This window comes from Lissotriton vulgaris, chromosome 1_1 (genome assembly GCF_964263255.1).
Source record: "Lissotriton vulgaris chromosome 1_1, aLisVul1.2, whole genome shotgun sequence".
NCBI classification, from domain to species: Eukaryota; Metazoa; Chordata; class Amphibia; order Caudata; family Salamandridae; genus Lissotriton; species Lissotriton vulgaris.
Genome location: NC_141685.1, coordinates 2,104,897,955 through 2,104,923,152, shown reverse-complemented (window position 1 = coordinate 2,104,923,152; position 25,198 = coordinate 2,104,897,955).

The following is a 25,198-nucleotide window of genomic DNA, read 5'->3' as shown; positions in this document are numbered from 1 at the left end:
GATAAGTGGGCCAAATTCATGGAAAGAAATGGCATAGTTTCTAAGCACACATCCATATACCACCCAGCGGGAAATGGGCTGGTGGAACGGTTTAACCGTGTACTGATGGGATCCATACAGGCAGCAATAATGAGAGACAAGGACTGGGAAAGAGAGATATGGCAAATGATATGGGCGTACCGCTTCACTCCAACGAGCACGGTGTACAGCCCGTTCCAAATATTGAGGGGCCGAGATCCATTCACAAAGGACAACAGGGCGTGGAAGGAGAAAACGGTAACCAGTAAATGGTCACCAGCTGTGGTCCAAGCGAACTTGGAAAAGGCCCAAGCAGTGTACACAAAACACTATAACTCTAGAAGGAACGTGAGAGACACTGTATTAGAAGAAGGAGAATGGGTGAGAGTTAAGTTGGCGGTGCTGCAGAGGAAGGGGGACAGCAAGTACAGTAGACCTCTCCAAGTCACGGAGGTGTACGACAGAGCTGCCCTGCTTAGTGATGGGAACGTATGGTCCCAAGACCGCATGGCGAGATGCAACAAAATACTACAGTGGGACATTGGCGAACAAGATCTGGAAGGAATGGAGAGAAGCGGTGGAGTATGAACAGACCATGGAGGAAGGAGAGACTGAGAGAAGTAACACAAGGGGCGAGCAAGGGGCGGTGAGATCGCCCAGCGGAGAGATGCCCTGGCAGGAACAGAGGTCCCAAGAGAGCCCGAAGGCGGGAAGCAGCCGAGAAGGTGGAGGAGATACCCCGGGGAGATCCAGTGAGAGAGAAGTGACCTCCACCCCGGTAAGGTGCACCAGAGGGGGCAGAGCAGTGATGAGGCCAGACAGATTTCGGGACTATGATATGAGTGATGGACAGTAACTCCACAGTGTTATTGAATGTATATAAAAAGGGGAGATATGTAGAGTCAGCGTTCTTGCGCTCGGATCGGCGTGATGACGTAGCACGCCGATCCGCCATTTTAGGTGTAGCGCGCGAAGCTTCACTACGGGTGCCGGAGCCGGAGAAGCCAGAGGCTATAGCCGAATAAATATATATATAACCTCAATTTATGGTGGTCGTGTCGTCTGTAGAGGGGAAAGCAGATCTTTACAGATAGGCGTCCATTACCTTCCTTTTTTCAACGGGCAGAGGCGTCTCTCCCTTTCTCTCACTGGGCGACCCATTAATATATGCAGATTGAGAGGGCAGGTAGCCTGAGCAGAAGTGGCCTTGTTTTCAGGTGTGTTTCACCAGTATAAAGTAATTTGTGCATTACCCCTCCCCCCCCCCCCCCCTTTCCCCCTCGTCCCTTTTTATGAAATAAAATTTCGCCGGAGCAGTGTTTTGCGGAAAGGCAATTTGCAAATGTGGGCCACTTTTTTGTTTAGCGTGCCCGTGCCGAATCCCAATCCAACCCAGAGCGTCACGGCTGGGGCAGGCACCTTTCTCTTAAACGCTTTGAGCAAATCTATGCATTTATTACCGCTATAGGATTCCTATTTTGAACTTTTACCAGCATTGCTGTGCTGGCGCCACACTGGAAACGCAAGATTAATAATAGAATATTGTTAAACTTTAGCCATGTGGTCAGATTACATCTCACATTTTGTTCAAGGTACGAAAAAAATACAAATGGGAGAACCGTCCTTCGAGGAGACAGGCAGGCTTGTTGACGGCCAACTGGACAATGCAACGCTCCTGTTTGAAATAACAGCGGCTGCAGTGAAGTCTCACTAAATGTACCACTGTTGACCCCGGCAGAGCCTTTACCGCCACACACGTGCAGCTGCGTACGTGTGCCTACAAACGTGTGTCTACGTCGCGGTGTCTATCAGCGTTGGAGACAGATTCTGCTGTCTCCAGCCTACAATTGGGTTAAAAGTACCCTTTGTCGACCTTTTTGAATGACCAATATGTGTTTCCCAGCCGTCAGCTAAAGCAAACATCCTGACTCCGCGCACCTACGTGAAATAAGTCAAGTACAAGCGCAGACCAATGGGCTTGGGTCCGTCGCCACCAGTGATTCATGGATAATTACCAAAAACTATGCCCAGTATCTTGAAGCATATTTCTCCACTTTCTTCCGCCTTTCTCTCCCTTATCAGCTCAAATGCTGTTCTTTTTTTAACAAATTGCTATTAATAGCGATGTTTCACATTTAATGCACTTTGTCAGGTCTGCGATCCCTCAGAATAAGCCAAGTTCATCAGCCGGTCGAGTTTGTGCGGCAGACTGTTACTTATTTAAGGTTGATCAGCTAATGCAGGAAGTAGCAATTTCCTGAGAATTTTTTTTATAATTTTACTTTCAAGGTCAGCCTGAGAGCTTGGAAATGCCAGATCCTTACATGAACTTGAGCTTGAACTGAAGTGAAAAGACAATGCATTTTTTTAAGAAGCCTGCACGTGCTTTTCACTATAGCTTTCATTACTGCTTATCGGAGTTTCTCTTTCCAACTTCCTGAACCAAGGGCCCGCCGTAAATAGGTGTGTGTTGGTGGTGTTGGAATTAGTTAAAGCTGCGTGAGGTGCTTAAACTTATTGGTGGTAAATTGCACAGTGTTTGATGTTATCATTTATTCCAGCACAGAGCCCTTGATTCGGAGTTTATCGCAAGCATGGTGCTTGTCTTTGTACCAGATAATGAATGAATGAATGAATGAAGTCTTGTAATGCGCGACTTAGCCCAAAGGGCATCAAGGCGCCTAAAAGATGATGAAGCTTGTAATTTATTCAAATGCAAGACTACGGTTAGGCCTCTACGAAGAGCCACGTTTTTAATGCTTTACGGAAAAGCAAGATGGAGGATTGTCCTGTCAGTTCAGGGGGAAGAGTGTTCCACAGCCTGGGTGCCAGGGAGGAGAAGGTCCTCCCTCCCCACCTGACTTTGAGGAACCGAGGGACCGACAAAAGATTTTTATTAGAAGAGCGAAGGGCTCTACCAGGAAAGTAAGGGTGTAGGAGGGACCTGATTCCTTCTGAGCCTGATCCATACAGGGCCCCATGGGCAAGACAAAGGATCTTAAACGAGATCCTGGGCTGGATGGGTAGCCAATGCAGGTTCTTCCAGCCCAAAGAGGCTGAAGAGAGGCTGGGAAGGTTAAGAACCAGCCTGGCCGCCGCATTTTGCACTATCTGTAAGCGCTGAATGAGATTTTATTTGATGCCTGAGTAAAGCTCATTACAGTAATCTAGTCTCGAAGAGACAAGAGCCACAGTGACCTGTTTCTGGGCTTCCGGAGTGAGGTAGTGTGCCATCTTTCTCGGGATCCTGATGACACCACAGCAGGTGGAAACAGTCCTAATGACCTGACGGTCGAAGGAGTGCGTAGTGACTATCAGCACACCCAAATTCCTGGCCGATTGAAAGGGCAGGGAGCACACTCCGAGGGACGGAGGCCCCCAGTCACTCGACCAGATGTCCTGCTAACCCCTGAAGATCAGGACCTCGGTTTTCTCTCCGTTTAACTTCAGGGAGTTCTGAATCATCCACTGAGAAACTGCATCCATACAGTTCCTGAAGTTAAGAGCGTAGATACTCACCGATTGAGAGAGGGAGACCATGATTTGGGTGTCGTCAGCATATGACAACACCTCTAACCCAAAAGATCTGACTAACCTGGCAAGTGGGGCCACATAGATGTTAAAAAGTGTGGGGCTTAGGGACGATCCCTGAGGGACCCCACACTGCACATGTCTGGAGGGGGAGAGGAATTCGCCTAGCTTCACCCTCTGTTCTCTTTGATTAAGAAAAGAGGTCAGGAGGCTCAAAGCTGGGCCCTCAACTCCCATCTCCCTGAGGCGCGTGACCAAAACAGAGGGAGACAGGGTATCGAAGGCTGCTGTCAGGTCGAGCAGGACCAGAAGGGTGTTCTGGCCCATGTCGACCTTCGAGTGGATGTTGTTGATGACCACCGTAGCATCCCCTTTGGCCAGTTCTTACGAGTTTGAAGGAACTGCTCCACAGTAGCAGACTTCGACAAAAGAGCAGAAGATATGAAAAGTAAATTCATAACTCGAGGCTACCCAAAACGTCTGGTTTGTGACTCTTATAAAAGAGCAAGATTCTTTGACAGACAACATTTGCTCACACCTCAAGTAAAAGAGTCAAACTCCAAAATGGTATTCGTAACAAGACACTCCACCATGAACACCAAACTACAACAAATAGTCAATGCCAATTGGCATATTCTAAACGCCACTGAACCCAAAGAACAACATCTGCCCAAACCTGTCTTTGCCTACAGGAAGAATAAAAATCTCAAAGACCTAATAGTACAGTCAAGAATGGAAACAAAAAGTACTGAGCCAACACAAATATCCTTAACTGGAAATACACCTGTTACAGGCAATTACAAATGTCTTTCCTGTGCTGCATGTGAATTTGCCATTGAGACCAAAAAGTGGTCCCACAATAATGTACCCTTACAACTGAAAACATTGAGGAAGTGCAAAACCACCAATGTGGTTTACCTACTACTATGCCCATGCAACCTTGGTTATGTAGGCGAAACCGCAAGGATGATTTAAACACGACTCTCCGAGCATAGGTCTGCAATTCGAATGAGCAAAATCCAAGCACCACTACTCAGACACTATCTTGAGGCAAAACATAATGCCAATCAAATTCGCTGGCTCATCCTTGAGAAATTATGGAAATCATCAGGCACACTCAGCACTCAAATACGTAAATGGAGGGAGGTCTACTGGATTTTCACTCTCAAAAGCTATACCACAGGAATGAACAATGAATTACCTTGGGACCAGGTCCTAAAATATAACTACAGTTGATCCACATACATGTGATCACTAATCTACTAATCTATCTCCACACCGAGATTCCATGCTGAAATTTGAGATATCTGGCTATCTCGGCCATGGTTTTGCTAGTTATATCATTTACCCTCCTTATAGACACACAATTGTATTTCCACTATGACCATGTATTTCTACTATGACCCCCGCAAATGGATATCCGGCTAACTCGTGCAACTAGATATGGTCAGATCCCCTTATATCCCTGCAGAATTTGAAGAAATACATACAACTTTAGACAGTACCCCCCAACAAACATAACTGGTAACTCCTGTATACGGAATATACTACACCCCCCCGTTATCATTAACCTATTAACCACTTAAATATGGCCGCCAAATTAGTTTGCTTCACCGAGTAAGCCCTTAGAGACATAGAGAAACCTCCGGGTCCAGGCGAATTCACATCCGGTTCCTCAATCAAAAAAAACGCGTGCAAGTTCGTTTTATAAACAAGACCCTCCCACCACTGCCTCCAGCTTCCGACCGCTATCGAGACACCGGAAAGCCAGGCCCCATTATTGGAGGACGATACTGACTTCACTTGAAGGTAAAAGATTCATCTGCGCTAAAATTAAACCGACCGTACTAAATCCCGTGATAATTATCTCCCTGTATCGCCCCACTCAAACGTTTTGCATTCTTCATTACTCCCTGCAGCAACGTCCTGTTTTCCCTTCAGCCGGAGCGAGGAACCACCTTAGGGCATATCGAGCTAAACCCCGTCTCTCTCATGCCTTCTCCTTGCCCGCCGTCCAGTTTGAATCGTGACGTCCCGCTCCTGGTGACTCGTTCCGGATCTCTTCATGTCACGCAATGTAACACTTTACTCAGGTAATTCAGATCAAACATAAAACCGCTCCCCCCTATTTCTTAGTTTATGCCAAACCATGAGCTTTGCCTAGCCTTCGATTACCATCTAACCTTCACTGAGCTAAGCATCAAAACCCCCACCAAACCCCCCACCCCAGGCAACAGGCCATCCACATACATTCATCTGTTTTTTTATTGTCCCCTTTATAGTTTCTTAAACTGACAAGACTACAGGACAGCAACGTATAGATACATCCCGCCCTCCCTACCAACAGGTAATCATATCCTGAGGTTATGGCTCTAATTGCCCACATTTACCCCCTGCAATATCTGATATGCACCATTGTTCTGTTCTTTTCGCAGTAAAAATATTATTTCTGCACCTTAAACTGTGTCACACCGTGACATTAGTGTGACTCGATAAGTACATCTAGAGTCCACCATCGCATATTGCGGCTGCAATATCGTATTGGTAAGACAAAATCTAATCTTACTAGTAGTATTCATGACTTTAATAAGTTTCCCTTTTTCTTAAACATTTTACCTCATTTCCCATCCTTTTCCTCATCCTTTCCCCATACCAGTTAACACTCTAATTGATTCTAAGCAAGCTAAACCGGTTACTTACCCCTCCTTCTCTTTTTCTTTTTCTTTCTTTTTCCTTTTTTCTCTTTTTTCCTCTTTTTTCTCCCCCTTTTTTATTGCTCTTCCGTTTTTTCTTTATTCTCTTCTCCACTGTCGTTTTTTTCCCTCTTAGCCCCTACCCTCTGTTTGTGTCTCCCCCCCTGCACCTTCCTTCCAGACAGTATAGATACAACTAACTGGAGCATTATATAGATTTTGACCAGAGGCCCCATGGACCTTTTGCTAACCACTACCCTATGGTAATAGAGCCCCTTTCCAGTCTACCACCACCTGTAAAATCAAAGCTACCACCTGTAAAATCAAAGCTAAGGGCCATGTCTCCAAACTGTCACCAAAACTTATGAGTTGTTCAAAATCTATGAGTTGTTCAAGACAGTGATTGAAACAATGTATATATGTATATATCAAGATTCCTGTTTCCCCCGGTTTTTAACCATAGCTTTGTAAATAATGGACTAAATGAATTGTATGTACATGTAACTTTAGTATTAGGACCTTACACTCACACTGATATGGATTTTTCATGTATTTTGTATAGGTACACTTGGAACATATACCATGGCTTCCTGATGAAGGCTCATAGCCGAAACGCGCGTAGCAATGTTTAATTATTCTTAGCCTTGTTCTTTTGATCAATACTATATATCCCTATATATATATCACTGTTTGTATTTTTTTAAATCTATTTATGAAATGCATATCCTTATACAAAAATGTATTGTGATGTATGATAAATGTACAGTTCTTATTATGAGAATATAAGTTGGATCAACAATGAATGTTAAAAAGTCAGATCCTTAATAACCATATTATTGAATAAAGTACCCCCTTTTTTAAGATATGTTCTAATGTGTATTGTGAATCCATAGTCAGTAACTTTTGTTGTCAGTTCATGTCCATTTGAAATATATGTTTCTAAATATTCGTCTTTTCAAACACTTTAACGATCCCGATTTAGGATCTCTAGTCGGGGATACCTCCTTTTCTTACACATGATGACCACCGTAAGGGCAGACTCTATACTTTGAGCTCTTCGAAAGCCATGTTGAGATGAGTCCAGCAGGCTAGAGTCACCCAAGAAGGCGCTTAAGTGATGATTAAGATGTGCCTCAAGTATCTTTGCTGGTGCAGGTAACAGAGATATTGGGCGGAAGTTCTTCAAGACCCCAGGGTCCAATGTGCCTTTTTCAAAAGAGGTTTGACAACCGCCATTTTCCAAGAAATAGGAAAAATTCCTTCAGTAATTACTAGGTTCATCACCTCTAGAAGAGGAGGCGAAACCACCTCCCTACAATCCTTGAGTATCTTGAGAGGGCAGGGATCCAGAGGGGATCCAGATTTAGTTTTATCAAAGAGCAGGTTGAGCCGTTCAGAGGTGAGAAGAGGAATCTTAAGGAAGCTGGGGCGGAGTTCATTCACCTGGCATTCGGGAGTGAGAGAAGCAGAGAAAGACGGAACACCCAAATCACGGTGGAGTGATTCAAGAGCATTATAGATATCTACTATCTTGGTGTGGAAGAAAGTAGAGATCTTATCACACAGCTCCTGAGATCCCACTATGGGATCCTGCGTCTGAAGGATGGAAAGGGAATCTATGATCTTAAATAAGTCCCTGGGAGAGTTGAGGGAGGCCGTCAGGTTAACAAAATGAGCCTTTTTTCCCTCAATTATTGCCAGTTTATACTCTTTAAGGAGGCGATTATGTATTTCTTTCTCCTTGGGATCGAGATGGGTCCGCCAGAGCCTCTCCTGTTTCCTACAGCCCTGCCTTAGCAGACTGAGCGAGTCGGAAAACCAGATTGCCGAGGGTCTCTTTCTGGCAGAGTAGTGCTGTTTGGCTGGGGCCAGAACATCCACTGCTCCCAAAATGGTATTGGAGAATTCGAGGACAACGGAGTTAGTGTCCCTCAAAGTGAAAGGCCTCAAACTGGTCATGAATGGAGCAAGTGTCTCATTATTGATCTTCCTATAGTTCCTTCTTAATTCCCACTTCCTAGAGTCGGCGGGGGGGAGAGAAAGATGGAATTTGAGTTCCAACGGGACAACCATATGGTCTGACCATGCAAGAGGGATAGGAGAGGCTGTCTTTAATCTAGGGTCATTGGAAAAAACTCCGTCCAGCGTATGGCCGGCTGAATGGGTGGGGCTGTCCACAAGCTGCAGCAGGCCACAGGAGGCTAAGGAATCCACCAAGAAAGAAGTATCACTGGAGTTCGTATTTTCCAGATGGAAATTAAAATCACCCAACAGGGTGATGTTGTGTCTGTGGATAAAAGATTCTAAGAACTTCAACAGATCGAGGCAGAAAACAGACCTGGGGCCAGGGGGCCTATAAAACAAAAGGCTAGAGAAGGAGACTGTGGGAGTGGAGTTGAGAGAAAAATACATGGCCTGGAAAGAGTCTGATGGGGTGGAAAGGAATTTGGTACGACAGATGAAGGAGCTCTTATGTAGTATACCCAGTCCTCCTCCCCTTCGTCCAATTCTATCCACCGAGCTTGAACATAGCCCTCAGGGATGGTGTCATCGAGCTCGGGACCTGCGGATTCCGATGCCCAAGTTTCCGTGATGAATACCCAGGAGGGCTTCCTGGCGGAAACAAAGGGGCATATTATCAAGGGGGTTTATCTCCGCTTTTTTGGCTTTAAAAGCCAAGAAAGCGGAGATAAAATGATCTCCCTATTACCTAGCTGTCGCTAACACCAGTTAGCAACAGCTAGTAGGAGATAGCGACCATCTTGGGCCCCACTTTGCATGTCAGTGATATTTATCACTAATGACATGCAAAGTGGGCGTGCCAAGATGTTAGCGACTGAAAACAGTCGCTAACATCGCTATCTTCTATTACCAACTTTTGGAGATATTCGCGCTAAGCGCGAATATCTCCTGAAGGACGGGCTATTCTAAGGCCCAGCGGTGCCAGGGGACAACACCTAAAACCTTCGTGGGTTACCTGTTCCGGCGTACAAATGACAGAGACACGGGACACTTCCTTCGGCGTCAAAGATCGAGGTTTATTTACTGCAGGGAACACAGAAGTCACAAGAAGTACAACGCGTGTAGGTTCTAGGAGACTGCTTCAAATTGCAACTGTGGATCGCTCCTTTTATACATATCTTTGTCATAGCACAACATGGCGAACAAAAGGTTACAACTCAGTTCCCACAGTAAACCTCAAAAGGGTCGCTTTCATGTATTCAGGGTCCCGGAACATAATTACAGTAGCATCGCCGGTTCCCAACTGTAAAAGTACATTATCCCAACATTAAGCACATTCCATTCCGGCTGTAAACGAGTTTGACAGAAGACAGAAGCAGGTGGAAGGAAGACAAAGATAGACAGCAGATTGGTGTAGGGGGTGATATCGGAAGCGTGATTGCAGGATCAAAGGATTCGTGCCTTATGCATGCACGGCTGAAACAATAGACCGGCACGGCAAGAAGAGCCTCGAGCGGGGCCATCTGCCTTTGCAGTGTCATCCCCCTCGTCATAAAGACACCCTCAAAGAAACACGTGTCTTCCGCAAAAGCTTGGGAATCCCAGGGTCACGAAGCGGTCAGTGTCCGTTCGCTGGCTACTTGAGGGCAAGAGACAAAATGGATGCCGTATCTAAAATGGAACCTGTGGGTTCAGATGAAGAAACCCACGATACAGACGAACAGGTTAGGTCAGCATAGCGAAAACGCGTATACCCACTAAACTCGTCATTTGCGGTTCATAGATACCAAACTCGTCCATATTCGAACGAGTTAAGAACACCAGTATAATTGTCACGGAACCTCAGACGCTCCTTTTGCCCTCATGTAGGCAAGCACTAGTCGATATCAGAGTCGATCTCGATATTCATCAGATCATTCAGATGTTGCTGCAACATTATTCTATCCATCAATGCTTCCTTGGCAACAGATGGCCGCCTTATACACGTCGTAGCACAGAGGCCACATAATGCAGGACCACACTGTACACAAAGACAGCACGTGAACAGAAATGCTACAACAACCCCAATGACCATCAGAATCTTCCAACCCCACGTCGACATCAGGCCCCAAAACCATCCTAATAGCGTCCAATCACCTACGTCCACGTGTATGGACTCGGAGATCTTATGCAACTTCGAGATGGCTTGATAGACAGTTGGAGCATTATCAGGGATGAAAATGCAGCAACTCGAATGGATCACCTTACATACACCACCTCTATCTGCAAGGACAACGTCTAAAACCATACGGTTTTGCAACGTCATAAGCCTGTCCACCTGAAGCTCTGCTGTCAGATTACCAAGGGCACTTGCAGTGATATTAGCAGTCGATTTCACCACTCGGGTCAACTGTCTCAGGTTCCTACTATTAATCATAGGTCCCCAAAACGGCAGCAAACCCTTAAAGAAGTCTCCTGCTTCTTGACCGGCAGTGTCTTCTTCGCTAATCACACCTCTCACAACTCTGGTCTTGTGATAATCCGACCCAACTGTAAAGGTCGGCGGCAACAGATTCGCAATATAACAGGTGCCTGAGAAGTCACGAGCCAACCATGTATATGCGCGGTCGTAACATACAAAATATGTACCCTTGGCAGTCAAAAGAACAGGGGAAGAGGCCGTTGGTAAAACATACGTTTCAATACAGGCACTCCTCCCGAGCTGAGCTCGCGGACTTCGGCCAAGACTTTTCAGACAGAAATTACCGAGATGGGGTACGATCCAGATCGGAGACGAGCTTTTAAGCTGCCGATCACCCACTGACATGCTATACTCAGCCTCACTCAGATCTCTGTATGCTCGCACCTCTTCCTCTGGAATAAGCGATGCGTCAAAAATATCTCTATCTAAATCGGCAATCGCTCTTGCCAAAGGCTTGTGGTACGGGCCAGGACCATGATCTGCAGTGCGTGGCTCTCGATGGGGGTAGGAATCTAGTGCGCTACGAAACATAGTTAGGAATGCTCGAGCTGACCCCTGGGAACTATAAGGAAGAACCAAGTACGGAATTCCCCGATCCATGGTATGTGGCATTAAACGTGTTAAACAAAGAAGGGGGACCAAGGAGCTATAAAGGTCCAATGTCCATGCTCCTAATATAAATCTATTTATCAAAAAGAGGACAAAGTTCCTAGATCAGGGTGCAAAAGTCACCCATAGTTCAAGGTGCAAACAGTCACCAACAATAGTGCAAAAGTCACCCATGTATCAAGGTGCAAAAAGTCACTAACAAGGGTGCAAAAGTCACCCATGAATCGGGGTGCTAACAGTCACCCAAAGGAGTTATTCATGAATTCCGCACGTCTAACCTGTTCGTGTTGAGGTAGAGGGTGAAAGGAATGTGGAGAAACAGTGGGAATAGATTTTGGTTCAGAAGAAGAAGTAGGTAAAGCAGAAGGCAATAATGATTGTATTCCAAAATATACTCCACCCACCAATAACATGGAAACAGTCAAAAACAGCAGGAACACCTGAAACAGAAAGCATTTAGTTCGTACAACCCTATATAGTATTGATCTTTGCGCTAGAGTCTTCTCCACTTCCGACAACTTTGAGAATTCCATCCTCTAAAAACCGTCCGCAACGTTCTTGACGCACTTCGTTCTGAGTAGCGATTATCAATTCCCATGAGTTCCTAGGAATCGACAAAAGTACCGACCTAGTGTCAGGAACCTGCTAAACAGAAGGAAGTACCCGCACGGCCCTACGGTCAACCCGGATGTGAGGTTCTTTAATCAAACATTCAATTTTAGTGCAAATCTCTTAGCTGTGGAAAAAGAAACATATGTGAAGAAGAACTCAGGAATCAATGGAAGATGCAATTGTTCATAATGTTCAAAGTGACAATAAGGGGTAACATGAACTTCAAAAAAGGGGAAAAAGGGCAAAGAGGTATTTTATTAGTCTTTGTTATGAGAACGAAGAAAATATCTGCTTCTTCCAGGACGAGTCTGCTCCTCGAATAATTGTTCAGATTGCGGAACAGAGTCCTGTTGATCAGATGATAGTTCAAGTCTTGAGTTTTCCAAAGGCAAAGGTTCAACAAAGTTATCTGATTGCACTGAAGTGTCTCCTACAGGCTGAGCATCACTGAATGGCACAAATTTCACCGGAGTTTCTGCTTCTGTTGCTGGTAAAGGTATAGGCACCTTCTTCGTGTGGGTGGCGTGCACCCAGTTTTTACGACCTTCCAGACGAACTGCAGTTCTCGTGGCGAGGAGGACCTGAAAAGGGCCCACGTATCTCGGCTCCAAATTGCGCTTCCTGGTGAAATTTCGGGTGACAACCCAGTCACCCGGTTGGAGCCGATGTCCAGGACCCTCTGTCTGTGCCGGCAGTGCTTCAAAGACCTGTTGATGAATTAACCTCAGTTTAGCAGTCAGATCATGAAGATAATCAATTAACATTGGGTACTCAAGACTATCGAAGGACCTAGGCCTAGGGAGCCCCCAAACATTCGCAGGACGGCCAAACACAATCTCATATGGGCTAAGCCCTACTCGAGAGTGTACAGTCGCCCTGGTCGACAAGAAGGCCAGAGGCAAGGCATCAGGCCATGATAAACCAGTCGTAGCTTGAATCTTAGCAAGTTTCAGTTTCAGAGTGCCATTGTACCCTTCAACTAAACCTGCTGACTGGGGATGGTTGGCGCTGTGGAATTTTTGTCTAATTCCTAGGCCCTTACACACACTCTGCCTCACACTCCCCACAAACTCACTTCCGTTATCTGACCATACAATCCGTGGCATTCCATACCGAGGAAAGTATTCCTTCAGTAGGACTTTCGCTGTGGACAGGGCAGTATTGTCTTTGAGAGGATATGCTTTGATCCATCTGGAGAATGCGCAAACCACAACTAAAACGTACTTCAGATTATTACATCTCTCCATATGGATGAAGTCCAGTTGGATAACTTCAAAGGGACATGTAGGAGGAGCAAAATGGCCAGGTGGGGTAGGAGTGCCCTTGCCAGGATTGTACATCATGCATACCATACAATTCTTAACCACTCTCTCAGCACACTTAGCGATACCATCATTCTTCCATACAGGGGACAGCAACTTACAGATACCTTTCGCGCTAATATGTGACAGGCCGTGAGCCATAGTCACAACGGTTAGCACATATGCATACGGCAACATCCATTTCTGATTTTCCGACAAATCAATCCAACATCCATGCGTATCTAACTTTCCTATGCTTTCTGCCCACTTACTCTTTTCAGTTTCGGTGGCCTCATTCTGAATCGCTTTCACACTCTCAACAGTGTCCTCACACATACCAGTCTCTGCAGGCCACCTTACTGAACTCGTAACGTACATTCGGGTTTCGAGGTTTCTAGCTGTCTCTTTAGCAATCTCATCCGCAAACGCATTACCACGACCAACATCATCCGTCACTTTTCGGTGCGCGCTGCATTTAATAATCGCCACCTGCTTAGGCAATGTAAGTGTGTCTAAAAGATCGTTCACGAGCTGTCCGTGCTGGATCTTTGTGCCATGCGAGGTCATAAATCCTCTTTCTCGCCATAATCGACCAAAACTATGTGCAACGCCAAAAGCATATTGGCTATCGGTAAACACATTCACTCGTTTTCCCTTCGACAAAACACACGCTCTCGTCAACGCAATCAACTCTGCCGCCTGCGCGGAATTCTGATTCAATCTCGCAGTTTCTACAACCGTACTCAACGTTACCACAGCATACGCAGTCGTCACATCACCATTCGGCAACTTAAAACACGAACCATCAACATACAAGGTACCATCGGGATCTGCCAATGGAGTGTTTTTTAGGTCAACACGACCCTTTGTTTCTTCCTCAGTTCGCAAATAACAATCATGTGGTGGTACATCATCTGATTCCATATTAGTCGGCAACAAGGTCGCCGGATTTAAAACATTACGGCGCTTTATTTGTATATGACTCGCCAAAAGCGTCAACTCGTAACCGGACAACCTTGCGCTTGTCAAATGTTGAGTTTTTGTACGATTTAAGAGAGTGTCAACTGCATGCGGAACCATCACCGTAAGAATATTATCCATGACCAATCCTGCAGATTGCCGAATGGACACCGCAGCTGCCGCTGTCGCTCTTAGACAACTCGGCAATGCTCTAGGTACTGGGTCCAAGGTCGAGGAAAAATATGCACATGGACGCTGCTTACCACCAAATTGCTGAGTCAAAACACTCAACGCACAACCCTCTCTCTCGTGAATGTATAGTGTAAACGGCTTGCTGTAGTCAGGAGTACCTAACACAGGTGCCGAACACAACGCATCACGCAATTCAGAAAAACTTTTCTGACACTCTTCAGTCCATGGCAAAGGAGTTGGAATATCCTTGCACGTGAGGGCTACCAATGGCTTCGCTAGCAATGAAAAATGTGGAATCCATTGCCTGCAGTATGACGTAATACCTAGAAATTGAATGGTTGGTGGTATTGCACTCTAATGATCAAATTAGGTAATCACTTTTATTGGTGCCTGCCTACACCCAAGAACACTGTATATAGCCAAGGATCGTAAGATCACAAGGACTCTAGTGCGCATCAACTTAAGAATAAGTATTTCAAATTTTTCATTTGTCTTGTGTTTTAATTCAACCATACATTTTAAACTTGTTTCATTTTAAATTCAAATGAACATAGTGCAATTCATTACAACATTTATATGTAAACGACATACAGTTAATGCCATCGACAATACATTTTTTGCTCAATAGTTTAAACACAACACAGTTTTAGTCCACAACCCAATGCATTTCGGGGTTTGAACCCCTTCGTCAGGGGCCTATAAAAGAAAAGAAGAGAAAGGAAAAAGAAGCCTAATTAGTTTCGATGCTAAAGAAAGTGTTACTAGTTGTTCAACTGGTAGGGATTTTGTTCTTACCGAACTGACTGGTTGGTCTGTGAATCATAGGTAGTTAGAAATTTCCTTTGTAGATTCTGAAAGACATTTTTAATTCTACCATGAAATTTCTAGACTAAGCAGCTTATAGAAAGCAGTGTGAGGTAATATATGTCAACGTGTTACCTTTATGTCTGGATAACGAGAGCTACAGCCTGCGGAAAATTATATGAAAAATTAGGACACTGTCCATTTATAACTGCCAACAACAAACCAACAATGTTTGGCATGAGTTGAAATAACGCTCACCTGCTCGCCATGAGCGTTAAAGTTGTGACGCGGAAATAATCTAGCAAGAGAAAATAATAACAAAATTGAATGTCGAGGCCATATAACCCCTCTATCTCTAAGCGTCTAATTAGGTGGTTGCAATATGCATGTTAACGCAAGGATCATAATTTACCTGCGAGCCTTGTGTTGTTTTCAACAGGATCTCGCTAAAAGTCCGCGTTTTTCAGCTCTGTGTAAGACAAGTAAGGAAAACCAATATCCGTTTTAGTGCTCGATAATAGTAAAGCAGCTATCCTCGTGAAGCAATCTCCTTAGTGAATGAGCTTACCGGGAATCTCAAACGAAGTCGCATTGTACCGGCGTCTGCCTCAGCGTTGCTTGTAAACTAACTCTAGTGCGTTATTTATGTTGGTGTTCTGAACCCGATACTGCCACAAACGACGGACTGCTAAACATTGGAAAACCAAGAGTCAAATTAGAAATCGGACTATATCGCCTGTTTGCAAGGCACCTTATTGCGAGATCTAAAAGACGGACTTAGATTTGTATGTAGAACCCGATTACGGGAAAGAAAGTATCGGCCGGATAGAGATTTCTACTCATTGTCGCCATGTTTAAAGAAGGCGTATTATACGTTATTACACTATTACGTTAGTGTGACTGCAAACCATTGAGATAGAGTCGATGTTTTATATTTTCTCCATAACTAAATGGTAGGAAAAAGAAAAAAGAGAGGAAATTGGGTACATAAAAGATATCAAAAGTGGGTAGTATAGATTGCATATATCATTGGCTAAATAATAAGAGTGTGAATTGAATGCAATACTTTGCGTAAATTCTCAACATCAAAATATCAGAACATATGTAATCAATTCATTATGCCAAAACATAATATTCATGATTGGTTGTACAATGTGTATATGAATGTGCGAATGTGTCACATAAAACTCTCCAGTGCCAGATGCCGCTATGTGAATGAATAACCCATATGTAATCAAATACTGACTATAGTCTATGTTCAAAGGAAGCATATCATATCAAGTTTGTCATTGAGCCCGTCTGGGACTATTGTCTGTAATCTACGAATCCAGTATATTTCTCTTCTAAGTAGGATTTTGGCATTGTCCAACCCTAGGCGCTGTGGAATTTGCTCTATGATTTGAAAACGGATTTGTGCTATAGTGTGGTTTTTCTCAATCCAATGCCTGGCTAGTGGTGAGGTTATATTTTTGTTACGAATTCTACTTTTATGCTCGGCCAAGCGCGTTTTCATTTTCCTGTCAGTTTTGCCGACATATAATAGTCCACAAGGGCATTTTATGGAGTACACTATATGCTCTGCATTGCAATTTGCTGAATGCCTAAGTCCTATTTGTTCACCTGTTTTCGGGTGGGATATTTTACTGCCAGTAATTACATTATTGCAGTTCTTGCAGTTGTAGCATTTGGTTGTCCCTTTTGGACTGGGTGTTTCTAGAATCATATCATCTGGCCTATTCAATAGTTCCTTGATACTTGATCATTAGAGTGCAATACCACCAACCATTCAATTATTGCTTTTGTACTGCACACTTGTGGTATTAGCACCTCAGAAAAAATGTCGTTTGAATCAATAGCATCAATTACAGACAATCGAGCCAACACCAAAGTTTACACTTCGGATGAAGCAACACAAATATATAAACTGATAAAGGAGGCCAAAACTTTCGATGCCCAAGGAAGTTCAATTACTCAACAACTAAGACAATTGGAATACCTGACTAGACGCGAATTGAACCAACGGTTACATGCAACCACTCTGGTCCAGTACCACCGTGTGAAGAGAATCCCCCGGGGTCTGAGGCTCGCAATTCGACCTATGTTATATCGTTTAAATAATAACCCCAAGTTCATGGAGAAATGGTTCGAAATTTTAAACAAGTGCTCTCTGGACCTAATACTGTTACTGATAGAGGAACTGGCAAAAACAATCACGGAATTGGAGGAAGAAATATACAATTTAAAATCAGAACTATCCAAAAGAATGGAGGAAGAACCATGGGGCAAATTTCTAGAGGATCTGGATATTAAATTAGAGCGATATGGAAAAGAACTAGAAGAGACTAAATTACGAAAGTTTAAAAGAGACACCATAGACTATAAACTAAATGAAGCCTACACTTGGGCAGAAGTGTATGCCAAAAGACGGTTTACAGGCAAAAAACAGCAAACAACCTCTTCTCAGGAAAGCGTGGTCTCTGATAGCGAAACTAGCACCACCAGACAACCACTTATCCCTGAACAATCACGCAAAAAGGATCTCGGCAAAACAGTAACTATCGATGCAGCCTCCACATCAACTTCAGATCCTTTTTTAGGGAAAGATTTGAACCTGGACAAGCCTCCGGATCAAACTCTATCATGCCCTGGCGACAAAAGACAAGAAGAGGAAAGGGCAAAGGAGAAAGACAAGGAGAAAGAGCAAGCGAAAAAACAGGGCCTACGGAGCCAGAGCAAAACCTCGTAGTTAACATCTCGAAATATTCTCCATCTAAATTCGAAATCCAGTTATTGAATAAAGGTCCAACTTTTATCAGCACATACCGCACAAATGAATTGGAGACAGAGGTATCATTTTTTAAATTTATGAGGATCCTACGCCTTAGATACTTCTTCACTATCCTGAATCCAGTTGAAACACCCGAAAGTCCAGAACAACAATTTAAACCAAAAAGTAGCTTCATGGCTCCAGTATCCCATAAAAGCCTGGATCTATTCGAAACCCTGGTAAAAGCGGACATGACGAAAATCAAATACAAGAGTAAACTACAAAATTTGTCAAGAGCTGAATTAAGCGCTTTGCGTACTCTTCGAAATAATGAGGATATAATTATACAGAAGGCGGACAAAGGTGGAGGTTTGGTTATTATGGACTCAGATTTCTACAAAAAGAAAGGCAATGAACATGTCTTCGACACTGAAGTTTACTCAAAGCTACCAAGAGACCCTACAAATGAGATTGCAAAGATTTTGGATAACATCCTAGATAAAGCAGAGGAACTAGGGTGGATCACCACTGCAACTAAAAGATATTTAAGACAACTATATCCAAGAAGACCAAAAATATACTTCCTGCCCAAAATACACAAATGCCTATACGATCCACCAATAAGACCAATTGTTTCAGGTTGTTCTTCAATCTTCGAAAACCTGGGTATATACATTGATGCGCATTTGCAAGCTTTCATGCAGGAATGGCCAACATATTTAGAAGATACCTCACACTTTCTAAGGAGTGTTACCTCAATGGACATACAATCTGAGGAGCATCTGATACTATGCACAATAGACGTTGTGTCTTTGTATACATCTATACCGCACCAAATGGGCCTCGAAGCCATGGAATGGGCACTACTGCGAATGGACAAACCTCTAGAAACAAAATATCTAATCATACAACTACTGGAATTTTGTTTACACCACAGTTACTTTGTATGGCAAACTGACTTCTACACACAGTTAAGCGGAACCGCCATGGGTTTTCCTGGGGCGTGTGTCTACGCAAACATTTTTATGGCAAAGTTCGAGCTTGAATATATTCTTGAAGACACCACATGGCAAACTGGCATTCTGTACTACAAAAGATATATTGATGATATCTTTCTTATTTGGAAGAAACCCATGAGAGACCTTGAACGCAACATACGAAGTCTAAATCTCATTAACCCAAGAATCAAATTCACGAGCCAGATCAGTACCACTTCACTTCCTTTCCTGGATGTACAAGTACGAATTGAAGAGAAACAAATAAAAACAGAACTCTACAAGAAACCTACTGATAAAAACACAGCACTCCAATATGGAAGTTTCCATCCAGTCACTTTGAAAAATAATCTTCCAGTATCTCAGTTCATGAGAATAAAACGAATATCATCGGATGAGACGCAATGTGCCATGAGTCTAGAAAGACAGAAACAATGTTACCTAAAAAGAGGTTATCCAGAAAAACTAATTGACATGCAAATGGACAAGGTAAAATTAATTCCAAGGTCGGAATTACTACAAAAAAAGACGAAAACTTCAAAACAGAGAATGGTATTTGTATCTAAATACTCAACATCAACAAGAGAAATCAAGAAGACGATCCTTAAAAGATGGGATATCCTACAAATGGAAAGTGATTTTAACCATCTTTATGAGCAGAAACCACTTTTCGCATATTCAAGATCAAGAAATATCAAGGAACTATTGAATAGGCCAGATGATATGATTCTAGAAACACCCAGTCCAAAAGGGACAACCAAATGCTACAACTGCAAGAACTGCAATAATGTAATTACTGGCAGTAAAATATCCCACCCGAAAACAGGTGAACAAATAGGACTTAGGCATTCAGCAAATTGCAATGCAGAGCATATAGTGTACTCCATAAAATGCCCTTGTGGACTATTATATGTCGGCAAAACTGACAGGAAAATGAAAACGCGCTTGGCCGAGCATAAAAGTAGAATTCGTAACAAAAATATAACCTCACCACTAGCCAGGCATTGGATTGAGAAAAACCACACTATAGCACAAATCCGTTTTCAAATCATAGAGCAAATTCCACAGCGCCTAGGGTTGGACAATGCCAAAATCCTACTTAGAAGAGAAATATACTGGATTCGTAGATTACAGACAATAGTCCCAGACGGGCTCAATGACAAACTTGATATGATATGCTTCCTTTGAACATAGACTATAGTCAGTATTTGATTACATATGGGTTATTCATTCACATAGCGGCATCTGGCACTGGAGAGTTTTATGTGACACATTCGCACATTCATATACACATTGTACAACCAATCATGAATATTATGTTTTGGCATAATGAATTGATTACATATGTTCTGATATTTTGATGTTGAGAATTTACGCAAAGTATTGCATTCAATTCACACTCTTATTATTTAGCCAATGATATATGCAATGTATACTACCCACTTTTGATATCTTTTATGTACCCAATTTCCTCTCTTTTTTCTTTTTCCTACCATTTAGTTATGGAGAAAATATAAAACATCGACTCTATCTCAATGGTTTGCAGTCACACTAACGTAATAGTGTAATAACGTATAATACGCCTTCTTTAAACATGGCGACAATGAGTAGAAATCTCTATCCGGCCGATACTTTCTTTCCCGTAATCGGGTTCTACATACAAATCTAAGTCCGTCTTTTAGATCTCGCAATAAGGTGCCTTGCAAACAGGCGATATAGTCCGATTTCTATTTTGACTCTTGGTTTTCCAATGTTTAGCAGTCCGTCTTTTGTGGCAGTATCGGGTTCAGAACACCAACATAAATAACGCACTAGAGTTAGTTTACAAGCAACGCTGAGGCAGACGCCGGTACAATGCGACTTCGTTTGAGATTCCCGGTAAGCTCATTCACTAAGGAGATTGCTTCACGAGGATAGCTGCTTTACTATTATCGAGCACTAAAACGGATATTGGTTTTCCTTACTTGTCTTACACAGAGCTGAAAAACGCGGACTTTTAGCGAGATCCTGTTGAAAACAACACAAGGCTCGCAGGTAAATTATGATCCTTGCGTTAACATGCATATTGCAACCACCTAATTAGACGCTTAGAGATAGAGGGGTTATATGGCCTCGACATTCAACTTTGTTATTATTTTCTCTTGCTAGATTATTTCCGCGTCACAACTTTAACGCTCATGGCGAGCAGGTGAGCGTTATTTCAACTCATGCCAAACATTGTTGGTTTGTTGTTGGCAGTTATAAATGGACAGTGTCCTAATTTTTCATATAATTTTCCGCAGGCTGTAGCTCTCGTTATCCAGACATAAAGGTAACACGTTGACATATATTACCTCACACTGCTTTCTATAAGCTGCTTAGTCTAGAAATTTCATGGTAGAATTAAAAATGTCTTTCAGAATCTACAAAGGAAATTTCTAACTACCTATGATTCACAGACCAACCAGTCAGTTCGGTAAGAACAAAATCCCTACCAGTTGAACAACTAGTAACACTTTCTTTAGCATCAAAACTAATTAGGCTTCTTTTTCCTTTCTCTTCTTTTCTTTTATAGGCCCCTGACGAAGGGGTTCAAACCCCGAAATGCATTGGGTTGTGGACTAAAACTGTGTTGTGTTTAAACTATTGAGCAAAAAATGTATTGTCGATGGCATTAACTGTATGTCGTTTACATATAAATGTTGTAATGAATTGCACTATGTTCATTTGAATTTAAAATGAAACAAGTTTAAAATGTATGGTTGAATTAAAACACAAGACAAATGAAAAATTTGAAATACTTATTCTTAAGTTGATGCGCACTAGAGTCCTTGTGATCTTACGATCCTTGGCTATATACAGTAATACCTAGAAAGGCACGCACATCTCTCTGAGTTGTTGGCACAGTCATTCGAGCGATCTCTGCAATTCTCTCTGGGGTCAACCTTCTTCCCTCCTTTGACAATAAGTGTCCCAGATAGGTTACTTCTTGACAACAATATTGCAGTTTAGAAGGTGACACCTTATGATGTAAGTCACAGAGATGCTGTAACAGCAACACCATAGCAGTTTTGCAGATCTCTCTTGTGTCAGCAGCCACCAGCAAGTCATCAACATACTGGATCAAGGCTGCACCGGCCGGTAACACGAACGCATCAAGTTGACTCTTCAGGGCTTGACTGTATATCGATGGACTCTCACAATAGCCCTGAGGAGCGCGTTTAAACCTAAAGCTGCGACCTCCTAATGAGAAGCTGAAGAGATCTCTGCTTTCCTCAGCAATCGGAATGCTAAAGAAAGCATTCTTCAGATCGATCACTGTGAACCAAGAAGCGGAGGCTGGAATCAGAGTCAGTAAAGCCGTAATGTCAGGCACCACAGGAAATTGAGGAATCACAATTTTATTCACCTCACGTAAATCAATAACAAAACGATAAACAGGAGGCTTGGATGGATCAGTACGTTTCAAGATAGGTAACACAGGACTATTACACACGTTTCCCCGAGTTTCCTCGATAACATCTTTCTCGATCAAATCATAGATGATCGCTAACAACGCTCGCTCTCCATCAAGGGAGTTACGATACTCGGGAATACGTGGCAATCGCACATTCGATTTCAGTTGAACAACATACGGAGAGATGTCAAGCAGGCCCACGTCATTGGGACCCGTTGCCCACAAAGATGCACGAAGAGAACTCAATTCCGGTGGGAGCTTATCAGATAACAAATACATAGGAGAGATCACTCTCTGACCCAAAGTAAGTTCCACTCATGCAGGAGAACAGTACAAAGTCGCATATAACCGTTTCAGCAAATCCAAGCCCAAAAGATTTTCACCACAACCAGTAGTCAAAATCAAGGGAGCTTTCAGCTCACGAAGCCCAATTGTAATGGGCAAAGGGCTAGAGACCGGATTGCTAACGGGGGCGCCAGAGAATCCAACGGAAACATTCGTTAAGCCAGACAAAGGTGCGCCAGGGAGTTTCGAATGCATGATGGAACTTTTCGCTGCACCAGTGTCCAACAGAAAAGGCTCAACTACGCCCGATGTGGCAACTGCGACGTAAGGCCCTCTCTGATCAACCGGAACTGATACTACTCCCTCTCTTTGTCTATGGCTGTCCTAGTAGTTACCGTCATCAATATCATGCTCGATGTAATAATCATCCACATGATACTGTGCAGATCTACCTGACGAAGAACCACGCTGATTAAAGCAATTATTGGAATCAGGCGAATTATTAGAACGCTCATTTTGATTTTGAGTAACACCACGACCTCTACCTCGCGAAGCCTGTTGAGGACCACTACGACCTCCTCTAGCTGAACCACCACTATTTCGGTCGCGCAAAACCAGACAATCAAACTTCAAATGACCCTCACCTCTACAGTACGCACATTGATTATACCCAAGCATAGATCTCTGCGTGGGAGAGTCATTTCGCGACTGTGACCTAGCAGATTGTGATTGCGGTCTATTCCGCTGCTGAGAATCATTTTGATTTGAGCGCATAGGATACGCTTGCTGTAACAGAACTTTCGTTTTGAGATCCTTTGTCTTCTTATCCCCACGATCATTTTCCTCCTTCTCCCTATTTTCGTAATATTGAGCCGTGGCCAATATCTGGGCAGAGGTAGAAACAGCCCACAAACTCTCTGAATTTTTCAATTTGTTGCTGAGGTCAGGCAATAAATTTGATACAAATTTATCTACAAACAACCTCTGACCTCCCTCGGTGCTCATATCCTGACCACTGTGATCGATGAATGCCTCCTCAAATCTCGGAAAGAAATCGGAGACACTCTCGTCCTTCTTTTGCTTACACGCAGACAGTTTATCCCAATTGACTTTCATTGCTGGCATAAGTGTCTTCATTAGTGTAATAATTCTCTGAGGCAAAGCCGCAATTAACTGCTCAGGCTTAGCCCCACCAACCTGCAATGCGTCGGCCGCTATAAGCGCAGCCCAATCACCACCTAACTCAGCTGCGTGATTTTCTTGACGAATTTTTGCCCAAACCGGTTGAGGTACTATGTTGCCGAACAACATGTCGATGTCGGCAAGATTCATGATAGTAGCATCTACTAATTGGGACAACTCTTTATAGTATCCTGCAGGATTTTTGCGGGGGTCAGGCAAAGATTGTTTCACCTGCAAAACTTCCGATCGCTTCCATGGGAGGTGTATCCAAACTCTCTGGAAGTGTGGCAGGACCGGAGGGTTAGCACCAGGGTTACCTGGCATATACACTGGGGGAACTTCTCTCATGGGATACTGGCCAGGCGTTGCCATCCACTCCTCAGTTTCATCTTTAAACAATGCTCGAGGTATTACAGTAGGACGAAAAGATAGAAGATGTTCTACAGCACGTCGAACATTACTACCCACAATCATACCACTCGAAAACTGATGCTGAAGTTCAGTTAAGTCGGACGGTACATTGTTTACCTCATCATTTTCTATCACTTCACGTAAATATTTACACATTTCCTCAAACACAAATCTCTGTGTGGGCTCATTGAATTGAGAGAACGTTTCGAAAATTATGCGCGGGGTATTTTTAACGGGATACCTAATCCAATTACGCGCCATTTTAATTAGCGTATCACTTTCCCTACCACCAGGAAGTTGACTTCGACGTTGGGGAACATCAGAAACATCGGACCCAAGAATCGGTCCAAAAGAAGAGTAGAAATTAGCAACAGTATTAGGAATGCGTCTTCTAACAGACGGAGAAGAGGAGAGAAGTAAAGGGGCAACAACATGAGGACCAAATACAGGAGCAGCAGGGGCAGTAGGAGTAGCCAAAAGAGCAGAAGTAGCGGGAACAGCAGACTGAGAAGGTATAGGCAGTGGAGCAGTAGGAACAGAAGCAGGTAAAGGAATAGGGACAAGAGGAGTCGCAAGAACAGGACCAGCGGCAGGCTGAGGAGCAGCTGCCGGAACGACAGGTTGAGGAACAGGAGGAACCACAGTAGCTGTAGTATCCTGTGCGTATGGAGGTGGTGACTTCAGTAGGTAGGACAACAAAGGGTCCTCTACTGCTTCCTCTCCCTTCTTATCAGTATTCGACGGTAAAACAGGATAACACTTATCCACCGCCATACGTTGTAGTCAATCAAAAACTTCCTTTTCCTTCTCTTCTTTGTCTCGCTGAAACTGCTCTGCATTTCTCATCGTCCTAACGATACCTTCCCTCTTATTTCTTTTAAGTTGTTTGATTTCTTTCTGCTTGGCCTCTTTACGCCATAACCGAAAGGAATCAAACATGGCCGGCCTAGACTTCTTTTTGAACAATTTTGCTTCTAGA